This window comes from Lathyrus oleraceus, chromosome 2, assembly GCF_024323335.1.
Source record: "Lathyrus oleraceus cultivar Zhongwan6 chromosome 2, CAAS_Psat_ZW6_1.0, whole genome shotgun sequence".
In the NCBI taxonomy this organism is placed as follows: Eukaryota; Viridiplantae; Streptophyta; class Magnoliopsida; order Fabales; family Fabaceae; genus Lathyrus; species Lathyrus oleraceus.
The window spans coordinates 61,736,001-61,748,642 of NC_066580.1; the positions used below are offsets into that span (position 1 = coordinate 61,736,001).

General features: G+C 36.1%; 2 long non-coding RNA genes across 2 annotated transcripts; both read left to right on the plus strand.

Annotated features, from left to right (window-relative positions):
• The first annotated feature begins 549 nt into the window (after positions 1-549).
• On the plus strand, positions 550-1,767 carry LOC127121114 (uncharacterized). The gene is made up of 3 exons (XR_007803316.1): positions 550-611; positions 1,289-1,511; positions 1,676-1,767. It is a non-coding gene; the product is annotated as an uncharacterized LOC127121114 (long non-coding RNA).
• Positions 1,768-4,527: 2,760 nt separating this feature from the next.
• On the plus strand, positions 4,528-5,111 carry LOC127121115 (uncharacterized). Its single transcript, XR_007803317.1, has 3 exons — positions 4,528-4,589; positions 4,679-4,774; positions 4,875-5,111. It is a non-coding gene; the product is annotated as an uncharacterized LOC127121115 (long non-coding RNA).
• Positions 5,112-12,642: the final 7,531 nt, after the last annotated feature.

Sequence of the window (12,642 nt, forward strand, 5' to 3'; positions counted from 1 at the left end):
TATAGGTCTCCACTTATGAAAGCGCTTTTAAGGTAAAAGCGCTCTTATAGGTCTCAGTCTCACATCTATGAGTTTCACACTTATGAAAGCGCTTTTAAGGTAAAAGCGCTCTTATAGGTCTCATGGGTTTCACACTTATGAAAGCGCTTTTAAGGTAAAAGCGCTCTTATAGGTCTCAGTCTCACATCTATGAGTTTCACACTTATGAAAGCGCTTTTAAGGTAAAAGCGCTCTTATAGGTCTCATGGGTTTCACACTTATGAAAGCGCTTTTGAGGTAAAAGCGCTCTTATAGGTCTCATGGGTTTCAGACTCATGAAAGCGCTTTTAAGGTAAAAGCGCTCTTATAGGTCTCAGTCTCACATCTATGAAAGCGCTTTCATGGTAAAAGCGCTCTCATAGGTCATTTATAAAAATTATAATAAATCTAATATTACAAAATCCCTGACTTTCAGAAATCCCTCTTTCACTCTCTCTCGTTCGAAGCTCTCGCTGCCCTGGAAAAAATTCCACAGAGTACCTGGAAATCTTAACGATAAACACTGCAAATTTGAAAGAGACTGCATTCGAAAGAGAAGGATTCAATACCTGGAAATCTCATTGCGTTTTAAGGTTAGGTTTTCATGTCTTTCTGTTTTGCCCTAGAAGTCAAAGAATAGGTGGTCGATTTTGGTTTGAATGGACTTGCATTGCTACATTATGGGTTATTTATTTGTCAGTATCGATTATTAGAGTTTGTGACTATGTTTGCTTAATATTCTGTAACTTACCGAAAGTTTCATCTTGTTCTGATATAAATGATATTCTGTAACTTGCATCGCCATTGACTTAGAAATAATGTTGGGAGTTCTAATAGAATCAGTGCCTTTTCAACATTTGTTTAAATTTGCTGAGAAAGTAGGAAGGAATGAACTGATATGTTTGCACCATTGTATCCTCATATTCTAACTATTACTGAAATTTCAGAAATTGATTTTGATGTTAAATGTTGGATACTCAAATGGAATAACTTTGTCTGCTACAGTGATATATGTGATATGGTTTCAAGAACTTAGAGCAATGTCTCATATTTTGGCAATCCTATTACATGTTGGTTTGAATGAACAGTTAAACTTCAAAATGTACATTCATATTTTGGCATAACTTTGTCTGCTACAGTCATATTTTGGCAATCCTATTTAATGTTGTAAAATGATGTTTTAATATTATGTGAATTTTTAAGATGGTCACTGTAGTGTAAAATGAACCCTGATGGACTATATGTACATTTTTCATGTGCTTGTCTACAGGTTGTTGAGTATCGTGGTGAGCAAATAGGAGGTCTTGAGGATCTGAGGGAACCATATATGTTGTTTTCTTCCTTTATAGATAAATTCTTGCTTAGCTTTTATTACATGGTTTGCGTCTAATTGAAAACTTCACGTCTTTGCCCATTTCAGGTTCTTACAAAATCGGTACTGCGTCTGAATCTGTTAATGCAGCTTACATATTTTCTAGAAAAGATCTTTCTCGGTATGTCTTTCAGCTTAGATATTATACAAACCCAAAGCATGTGTTTAATCATTTAGTATCTAGAATGAATCATTATGTTCAATTATTCATGTTAAGCTAATGAATCAAGTTACCAAAATATGTTAGTTATGTATGTTGCTTTATTATTTGACCTTGATATGCAGGCCTGCTATACAGATTCCCTGCGCAAGCAAAGCTGTTGTAGCTGTCCGGTTCTGTCCTATATTTTTTAATCTCAAAGCGACAAACTCAGGTACTTGTGCACTTAGTATAGTTCTGTTTACAACCAGTAACTATGTACAACCAGTTATATGTGGTACTGTTCCAATTAAACTGCCTGTGTGGGATGTATTCCGTCTTAAATCTATATGACCTCTTACTAGTAAAGATCATGAGTGGTGGCCTAGAGGTTCAAAGTGATTGGTCTGAGCTAATTAGACAGTTTTATATTATTTAGCTCTAGTTATGCATTAGGAAGCAGTTATGATATTTGGAACTGTGTTTTGGTCGCAACAAGCTCTTGAGTTCTTGGAAAGGAGACAGACAAAAGACTCAAAATAGTGGGACTTAGACGAGTTTCACCCAATAAAAGAGTGTTAGAGTTGGTATTGTTAGCACTCCTTTTATTAATATTAGTCCACGTAGTTTAACTATTGATATACCGGTTCGTCCATTGACACACTAACCTTATATCCCCATCGAGTTGATAATTTAATAAAATTGATAATGTGAATTGAATTTCTTGGTTCTTGAATTTCTTGGTTCTTACTTGTGAATTGAATTTCTTGAATGATCGATTACTTGGTTCTTGAATTGTTCATGTGCATCATATAAGTTTCTTGAATTGTTTTATACGTTATGACTTATCCTTGATGTTGTTTTATATGTACAACGCTCATTCCCTGTGTTTCCGTGAGTTTGACCTTCTCGACGTTGCTGTTCGGTAAATCCGAGGTAAATTTCTTCCTCAAATTACTGGTACACTGTGATGAATTTGTCTGAAATTGCGTGAATATGTTGTGTTTTCTTGCTCCGTATTCATTCCGTGTATACTTTGGGTTTTGACAGAAACGCGTTATACCGTTTTGTACCCTAATTACTTTGCGTTAAAACCATGGATAAGACATGGATGTATTCCAATCGATTGTCGAAAGAGTACGAGAATGGGGTATCGAAATTTGTTAAGTTTGCTATTGCGCACGCCAAAGACCCCAATCGAATGACATGTCCTTGCTTGAGTTGCTGTTATGGGAGTCAGGTTGACGCGGTTCAGTTGGCATCGCATTTACTACGGTATGGAATTGATAGAAGTTATACATGTTGGAATTTGCATGGTGAGAAAAGTAACGAGAATGTTGAATCGGGGTATAATACGACCTATGCTTCAAACGACGATTGCACAGATACATATGATTATGATCGAGTCGAAGAGATTGCAGAAGCGCTTGAAGAAGATCTTAAGGACTGTCCCAAAATGTTCGAGAGGTTGGTAAGCGATGCAGAGAAACCGTTGTATAATGGTTGTACAAAATTCACAAGATTGTCTGCGTTATTAAAGTTGTACAACTTAAAGGCGGGCAATGGATGGTCGGATAAAAGTTTCACAGAGTTATTAGCTCTTATGAAAGATATACTACCAGAGGATAATGTTCTTCCCAATCGAACGTATGAGGCCAAAAAGATGTTGTGCTCTATTGGCATGAGCTATGATAAGATACATGCCTGTTCAAATGATTGCGTTTTGTTTCGAAACGAGTATGCATCGTTAAATGAGTGTCCTAAATGTGGTGCCCCTCGATATAAGAAAAAGTTGTCTCCAACAAAAGTCTTATGGTATTTTCCTATAATTCCGAGATTTAGACGCATGTATCGTAGTGAAACCGATTCAAGACACTTGACTTGGCATGCAAATGAAAGAATTATTGATGGAAAGTTTCGACATCCGGCAGATTCACCCCAGTGGATGAAAATTGATAATGATTATCCTGAATTTGGAAAAGAAGCAAGAAACCTTCGCTTGGCATTGTCTACTGATGGAATGAACCCACATGGTATTCAAAGTATCTCGCATAGCACATGGCCAGTGTTAATTATATGATCCGAATCAAAAAATGCATGATTTTATAATTTACCTATGTTATATGATTTATAGGTATTTGCTCAAGGGTCACAACAACTGAGCCAGAAAATTGGTAGTCAACAGAAAAACAAAAGGGATCTTCCAGTGACTTCTTTGCCAAAAAAAGGTGCTTTTGTGCCTCGATACCAGATATCTCTTGAAACACTTGTTGACTCATCAGATATGGCAACAGCTGGTGCTATTCGCTTACTGGATATGGAGGAAGATATCTTTGGTTATTCATGCACTGAAACAATCGGAAAAGAAGATCTGGAACATATTTTTCGGCATCAAGAATTAGGCGTCGGTGTTATACACACATACATCCGGTAATCCGATCTATATATTATTTAATTACTTGAACAATTTATTTACACATTTCAATAAAAATAGTCTAATGTTTATTATGTTTTTATTGAAGGTTCTTGTATGACAATTTCATGCGCGGGAATGATCAATTGTCAAACAGATTCCGTTTCGTGTCTTCCTCCCTGGTCAACAAAGCATTAATTTGTAGGGAACCGGATTCATGTAGAGAGTACTTAGTCAAGAGATTCATGGCCAGCAGTACAAACAACTTGTATCTTTGGCCGTATAATTCAGGGTTAGATTTTAATTCTAAGTTTATTCTAATCTTTAATTGTTTCTTTTACGTAAAAAATTTCCATATAAACTTTTGTTTTAATTTATAGGTGTCACTGGTTGTTGCTTGCTATTGATCCTTTAAAAGAAGTGGTATATTTTCTGAATTCGATAGATGGTGAATGGACAAATTATCCGGATATGAAGCAATTAGTTGATACGTAAGTGAGACTGTTCTAAATATTCGTGTATATTTATGTGAGATTGTTCTAAATATATGTTTTTATTTTGTTAGATCAATAAAAGTGTTCCGATCTCAAAGACAAGCTCGAGTACCACGTACTAAATCCAGCAACATTACGTGGATAAAAGTGCAGGTACTTTAATTTTCACAATTTTGCTTATAATAGTGATGCTACTTGATAAGAAAAGATAACTATACATTCTTATTTATTTTTCTATGTAGTGTCCTCTACAGCGCAACGGTATCGATTGCGGATACTTTGTAATGAGGTTTATGAGGGAAATCATTAATATGAATCAAATAGAGATTCCAATCACGGTATGGATTTATAACTTAGGATTTGTTTTAATATTTATCGAATATTTCATATTATTTATTACTTTTAACTAAATCATGCATATTATGTTTTGTTATGTAGTACTTTGATGAATACAAGTGTGCTCATTACACGAGACTGCAGTTGGAACAAATCAAGGAGGAATTGTGTCAATATTTTATTGAGAAAAGATTAATTATATAATGGTTTCAAAATAACATGAATACTTTGATGAAGAATGGTTTCTGGTTGGCAAGTGTATAGTTCTTTATATTTTTAACAGATTAGTTATGACTCCAAATAGGCCGTATAACATATTAGTTTTGACTTGTGTATAGTTCTTTATAATTTTAGTGATATCTTTAATTTCATGGATAGATTAATGTGTTCATTCTTGTGTTGGTTTGCTTTAAAAAATTACAAATGCTTGAATTATGACTCCAAATGTGTTCAGTGCCTATCTATCCTTGTGTTGGTTTGCTTGAATTATGACTCCAAATGTGTTCATTCTTGTGTTGGTTTGCTTGTGTTGGTTTAAAAAATTACAAATGCTTGAATTATGACTCCAAATGCTTGAATTAGAGAGGCTTGATTTACAGGTTTATGGGATTATTCCAAAAAATATTACAGGTTGAAATGGTAGGCTTAAACTGAAGGCAGCGTTTTGTTATTTTACTAGAGGAAAAGACAGCGCTTTTTAGTAAAAAGCGCTGCTAAAGGTTGTCAATAGAGAGCGCTTTTTACTAAAAAGCGCTGCTAAAGGTTGTCAATAGAGAGCGCTTTTTAGTAAAAAGCGCTGCTATAGGTTGTCAATAGAGAGCGCTTTTTACTAAAAAGCGCTGCTATAGGTTGTCAATAGAGAGCGCTTTTTAGTAAAAAGCGCTGCTATAGGTGGTATATAGACAACCTTTAAGAGCGCTTTTTACTCAAAAGCACTGCTAAAGGTTGTCAATAGAGAGCGTTTTTTAGTAAAAAGCGCTCTTAAAGGTTTTCTATATACCACCTTTAGCAGCGCTTTTTACTAAAAAGCGCTCTCTATTGACAACCTTTAGCAGCGCTTTTTAGTAAACAAAAAGCGCTGCTAAAACCTATAGCAGCGCCACCTACGGCAGCGCTTTTAAGCGCTTTTAAAGGCCAAAAAAAGCGCTCTCATAGGTCTTTTTTGGCGTAGTGTCTAAAGTTCTTCTAAGAGTAAGCAAATATTATAGCAAGTATAGCAAGCAAGTGTTTTCACGTATGAGCAACAACTCGTGAAAAACTAAGAGAGAGAGAGTAGAGAATTTCTGTGTGTTCAGGTGTATCTCTCACTGAAGTATGCTGTCCTTTATATAGTGGTGAAGGGACCGTTGGAGTGATGACCGAATATTTGTCTTTGATGAGTATTCAATGCCATTACTTCTGTGTTTCTTCCCATAACCAAATTGTCTCCCTGAATAACTTCTTTCCAAATATACTTTCTTTCCATTTGAAGTTGTTGTTTCCGTTACTCTTTCTGGATTTGGGGAACCTTCATCAGAGTCTTTATTATCTCTGTCAATCGGAGATTATGTTGAAGTTACATCAGAGCTTCTAAGGGTCCTGGTCTTTTAGATCATCAGAGTTGATTCCAGTGGAAGTTTAGAGCTTCTGGTATTCTGCTGTCCTGGTTTGCTCAGAGTCAGAACTTCTAGAGCGCACGTCTTCTTCAGATACTTCTGATCTTCTAGTTCTTTGTATCTGATTAGAGTTTGTATATGATAAAGCGATCAGATTCCTTTGTTCTTGTTCAGAGTCCTGCACACTTAGAGAATTTTCGTTAGGGTGCCATTTTTGGTTTCATCCTTTGTTATCATCAAAATCCTGGAATCTCTTGTAGAACTAATTTTGTTCTTACACGATCTTCATCTCTCAACTCCTCTACTCCTTGGTTAGGAAGGGTTCAAGGCCCAACCATAACCATAGGTGTAGGTCTCGGGTAGTCATAGGGCATGCGGTACTCAGAAGCTGTCCTCCTCACCCACGAGGTATAGGGTTCAAAAGCAATACAATTGTTTGCACCAAGCTCTTTCCTTCCCTTCCTATGAATCATACGCCAAACACGGACCATCTCGCCCTTTAAGTTTTGGGGATCTTTACCCTCTTGAAAGAACACACCTTCTAATAGAATGTTATTGGGTTTATCCTTTAAGGGGAACCCAAGCTGACAACGTGCCAAAATAGGGTTGTAGTTAATCCCACCACATGTACGAAGAAGAGGCAAATTGGAGAATTCACCACAAGAGTCAATAATCTGCACACCATCATATACATGGTTATACCAAAAGATATCATCATTAGTGAGATACATAAGTCTCGTGGACCACCGTAGACATCCTTTGTTCTTTTTGAAGGCGAGCGTCTGTGGCAACTATGAAATAAACCACTTGCACAACAGAGGCAAACAGCACACAATGGTACCACCACCCTTTGCATTCCTCATAGGCAAAGAGAAATAAGTGTCACCCAACAAAGTAGGAACGAGATTAAGAGTAGAGAAAATCCTAATAGCGTTCATATCCACAAAATTGTTGATGTTGGGGAATAACACTAGCCCATAGATGAGAAGTACAAATATAACTTCAAAGGCGTTCTCACTCATGGCCTTCCCAAACAAAGTAGCTTAAGAAATGAGGAAATCAGATGGGAGACCTTGAATTCCACCTTTGGTAGTTGTATGAGCACCAACACCAGATTCATCTATATGCAACAGATCAATAATCTCTTCGGAAGAAGGAACTCTCTCCAAGCCACTGAACGATAACTGATCTAGGATAGGTATACCCACAAGATAGGCATACTCCTCAAGCGTAGGCAAAAGCTGGAAATTCAGAAATGTGAAGCAACGGTACAAGGGATCATAGAACTGCACCAACACACTCATCAGGCCTTCATCCACCTGAGTAGCAAGAATAGACAGAAGCTTCCTATGACGAGCTTTAAACTCCAAGGGATCCAATACATAGGATGTCAAACTTCTTAACTCTTTCAAGTCGGGTTGTCTGAAACTGTACTTCTTCGTATTCCTTCTTTGCTTATCCATGTCTGAAAATTTGCAAATAGACCTCTTAAGTTCCTTGAAAATTTTCTCATTGTTGATGATATGGATGTGAATGAATGCATGAATGCATGGATGCAACAATCACACTCAAGGATTAAGAAAATCACACCACACAAAGGTCACAGGTAGGATCAAGTCATCCTTAATATTAATCATCCATTTTGGTGGATTACGGTTTACACCTTATCAACACCCAAGTTCCATTGATATTAAGGATATACGAGAATGGATCAACCGCGAATCAAGGGTTTGTTGCAAGTCACGAGCATGGAGTCTTGGTTAAGAACCACCCAAAGGGAGTGTACTATGGTTAAACCTGACAATCATGTTCTACAAGAGGTTCCCATAGTCATCATCCCATCTTTCGGATATTATCGGATAAACAACTACTCGTATTCCAAAAATATTCTCAAGAGAGACTCTTATGAGTGTAGTATCGCGTAACAATCGTATCAAATCTTACACTTGAACGACCTTCGCACTACGTCCTAAAATAGGCCAAGATGGGATAGGTAATCTAAGGTCCTTGACTTCTAAGGCATATATTAGAAAGAGTAATGCCTAGCCACGACTACTCGTGTGACATTATTGATCCCAACATAGCCTCTATCAAGTGAATGGGCTTGCAGGTCAACTTGCTAATGAATAACTCCACACAAGTCAACAAGACTATGCCATTCTCCTATCATAAGTGCACTCGAGTTCGGGTATAAAACTCATCTCACAAGAGACCACCAAGCACACAAGCAATTGATATATCAAGCAATTCATACATTACAAACAATATAGTCATCCCAAATTTGCACAAAAATATGTCACAAAATAAATATAAACATACAATACAACAAAGGTAAAAAGTAGAAAAAACCCACCAGGCAAATGGTTCCCCAGCAGAGTCGCCACTTTTCTGTAATGGGGTATTCGTTACCTTTAGATTTATTGACTAAATCAAAAGTAAATCATACAATTCGAGTCGCCACCACACTTCTATTTATCCAAAGGAAAGGTTAGAAAGCGAACAAAAACCGAGAAGTTTTATCAAGTCAAAAACTAATAAAAATGTCAGAGATCTGGGTAAGGGGGTTGGGTATGCAATGGGAAGGTTTTAAGCACCCAAAACATCCTTAGTACTCTAAGGGAGCCCTTTTTACAAATGTTGTATGGTAGGTTGGTATTTGTGAAAATATTTGTGCAAACATGATTGGGGAGATGAGAAAAGAATATACAAATTATTTACAATTTTGTGTTTGAATGGATAAACCCATTGCCTACGTACCATCTTAAAAAAAAGAGTAGAATCAAAACCTCGTAGTTCGGGGTAAAAATCTCAAAATATTGGTGAATTGATTTGTTCAAAAGCCTTAAGGTCTTTTGTTATCAAAGGGAGAAAACTCAACCTAAACCACAAATCCACCATGTGAGGAGAGCTTCAACATACTAGTGAGGGATACACCCTATAATAAGTATGGAAGACTTATAGTCCAATCACTAAGGATAAGGTGAGGTTTACATCAACCACTATGATAACTCAAACCTAATAGCTAATGTTTATGAAAAGCTTTTAACAAAAGTGGTCATTGGAGCCACAAAAGAATTTGAAGTGAGTTGGATTTACCAAATTAGGAGTATTCACAAAAGGAAGTCAAAGTTGACTTAAGGTTCAATTCAAAATAAGTGTTATGAAAAGATTTTGAAAAATCAAAGGCATAATGCCTAGGTTTCTAATTTTTTAAAACAATGTCAATGTTTGCACAAAATAAGTTTGGCTTGGGTTAGAGTGGAGAGAAGAAGAGAAGGGGCTAGGTCCTAAACATGCAAAGATGAGGGAAGAGAATTAAAACCACTTGGAGTTCCCTTCTTGAGACCATAAAGATGATCCAAGTTTCTCCTTTCCTTTGCATCTAGCTAGCAATAAGCAAATAACTCAAGCAATCAAGCAAATATAAATCAAGCTACTAGAAATCTTCCAATTGGCTTTTGTATCTCTTATCTTGGATGTCCATGACAATGTTTCTTCTAATTGGCTCAAGTTTAGGATCCCTAGCACACAAAAACACACAAATCAAAAAGTTCCACAATGCAAATAAAAGAATGAACAAGAGTGAGTTTAGAATTAGGATCCTTTTAATGTCATCTCCAAGATTAAGCATTCTAAAGGCATGAGGCCTAGTTGCTCTTTAACATATTTAGTATTCTAAAGGCATGAGGCCTAGTTGCTCTTGAAACTCCATTAGCATATGTAAGGTCCTAAATCTAAGTCCTTTCTCCATTTGCATTGGGTTCACACAAACCAAAACAAAACAAGCACAAGACAATAGTATATACACAATAATATGCTCAAGTGAGTAAAAGGCAAATTGCATTAACATAAACATGAGCTCAAGTGAGCAAAGGGCAAAGGCAAATGAATTAATGAACAAGAAATTAAATTTCATTAAAGTAAATTGCAAGAATTAAATGCTTGAATTAAAAGTTAGTGATTAGTAGTTAGTGTTAGTGTGCCATAAGGCAATTTAGTGCTATGTTAAGCAATCGTAAGTGGACTAATGTAATAGTCACACCTATCTGAGGCCGGTCAATAAAACTATAGGCAAACAAACACAAGTTAGAGACCATGACTAGTAAGCCAAGCTCCTACAACTTGCCATGCCAAAAGAAAAGAAGAATGATCTTGTATGGATTTAGGTTTTTTGCTTGACCAAGAAGCAACCTATCTCTAATGCAAAGCAATTCACTTGATCTTTGATCAAGATGAATTTGATTTGAATCAAAGAAGGTTAAGCCCCTCATATGTCAAGGCTAACCACCAATCATTAACTCATTGATCAAAAAGAAAAAGAAGAAGAAGAAGAAATGGAATGTATATAATTGAAATTCAAATGACATAACCAACAAACATTGATCAATCATGAATGGAATCAATATCAGTAAATGGTAAACAGAAGTGAGATGAAGCTTAGAAGTCAAGAAACAATAAAAATATTTTTGGTAATTTTTGGAATTAAAATAATACTTAACTTAAAATAAACAAATAAAGGTCAAACTTCAAATCTAATTCAAATCAACTTGGAAAAGTCCAATTGGATCATCATAAGTTCAACATGGTCAAACAAGGTTTGACAAAAATTTTCATCAGTTTTTGAAAACATAAACTAATTTTAAACAATTAAAAATGAAGAGAAATAACATAATTGAACTAAAATCTCAAATAAATCTCAAATCAATTAAGAAATTGATGAGAATATTTTTCATAGATTCATCATCATTCAAAGATGTTAAGAAAATATTTTTGGCATTTTTGAATATTGGAAAGTATTTTAAATGAATTAAAAATAACCAGAAAAGAGGAAATTCACAAAAAATATTAAATGGAATCACAAAAATAATTAAAAATCATTTTTAGAAACTAGAATTTGAGAGAAATTTTTTGCAATTGGTCCCATATTTTTGTGATTCCAAATAAAGAAGTTATGAATTTTTGAAAATAATTGGAATAAAAGAAAATTAAAACAGAAATTAAAAATTGGAAAAATCCAGAGGCGTCAGATCTTGATTCATTAATTGACGTGGCGCATCAAGTGGCTGATAAGCGCACGCTCATGGTGTACTTGAGTCAACAACATCACACCTGGCATTAAAGTAAGTCAATCAAATGAAGCGTTGAGATTAGATTAGAAGCAACATATCCAATGACCATGAACTCATCCACATGGGGACGGTGGTGGAAACCACCGTCTTCTCCGGTGAGACTCACTGTTTCTGCCAGAATTACAGGTTTTCAAACCACCATTAAAATGCACGATCCATACATCAATAGAAAGCTGGGATGATGTACATCACCCCTGTGCCCTTGGTTTCCACTCAAGATCTCTATAGAGAGAGAAATCTGAGATGGAAAATTATGGTGTTCAAACTGAATTTACTCAATTCACAAAATTAAATGCACAAATCAATTACCTCTCACATGAGGACTTCAGAGGTACTAAGCAATGCAAGAAATGATCAATATCCAAGGAGTTTTGAATGAAAACAGTTTGAACAACAACCTTTGAAGTGCAGCTTTCAATGGCACGATCTGATCCAACTCTTTGATGCAGCTTGTTCTTGAGGTAGCAAGGAAACAAGGTTCAGGAATTGAAGTTCAAAGATCAACCAATGAAGTTGAAAATTGAACTTGAAAATTGAAAGACAAAACTCAGAATTCCTTTTAATGGAGGTTGGGATTTCACTTGTGCAGACTGTCGCATACGCGAAAATCAACCGGCGGGAAAAAGACACAGAGCCGCCACCGTGCGTTATTTATCCCAAAGGAGGGAAAGGAAACGCTCGAAGTAAACCTGGAAAGGTGTAGCGGTGTATTCGTCACCGTCGGAAATATTGACTAGATCCGAGGTAAATCATACAAAGTCGAGTCGCCACCGCACTTCTATTTATCCAAAGGGAAGGTTAGAAAGCAAACAAAAACCTAAAAGCCTTACAAACAAAACTAGTAAAAGAGGGTCAGAGATCTGGGTAAGGGGGTTGGTTATGCAAAGGGAAGGTGTTAGGCACCCAATGCATCCTAGGTACTCCTAGGGAGCCCTTCTCACGCTTGTTGTAAAATGTTATTGGTTTATGAAATTTTTGTGCAAACATGATTGAAGAGATGAGAAAAGAATATACAAATAATTTACATTTTTGTGTTCGGATGGATGAAACCCATTGCCTACGTACCTTTCATGAAAGATAAGGATCAAAACCCCGTAGTTCGGGTAAAAGATTTCAAAAAGTGAGTGAATTGATTGGTCCAAAAGC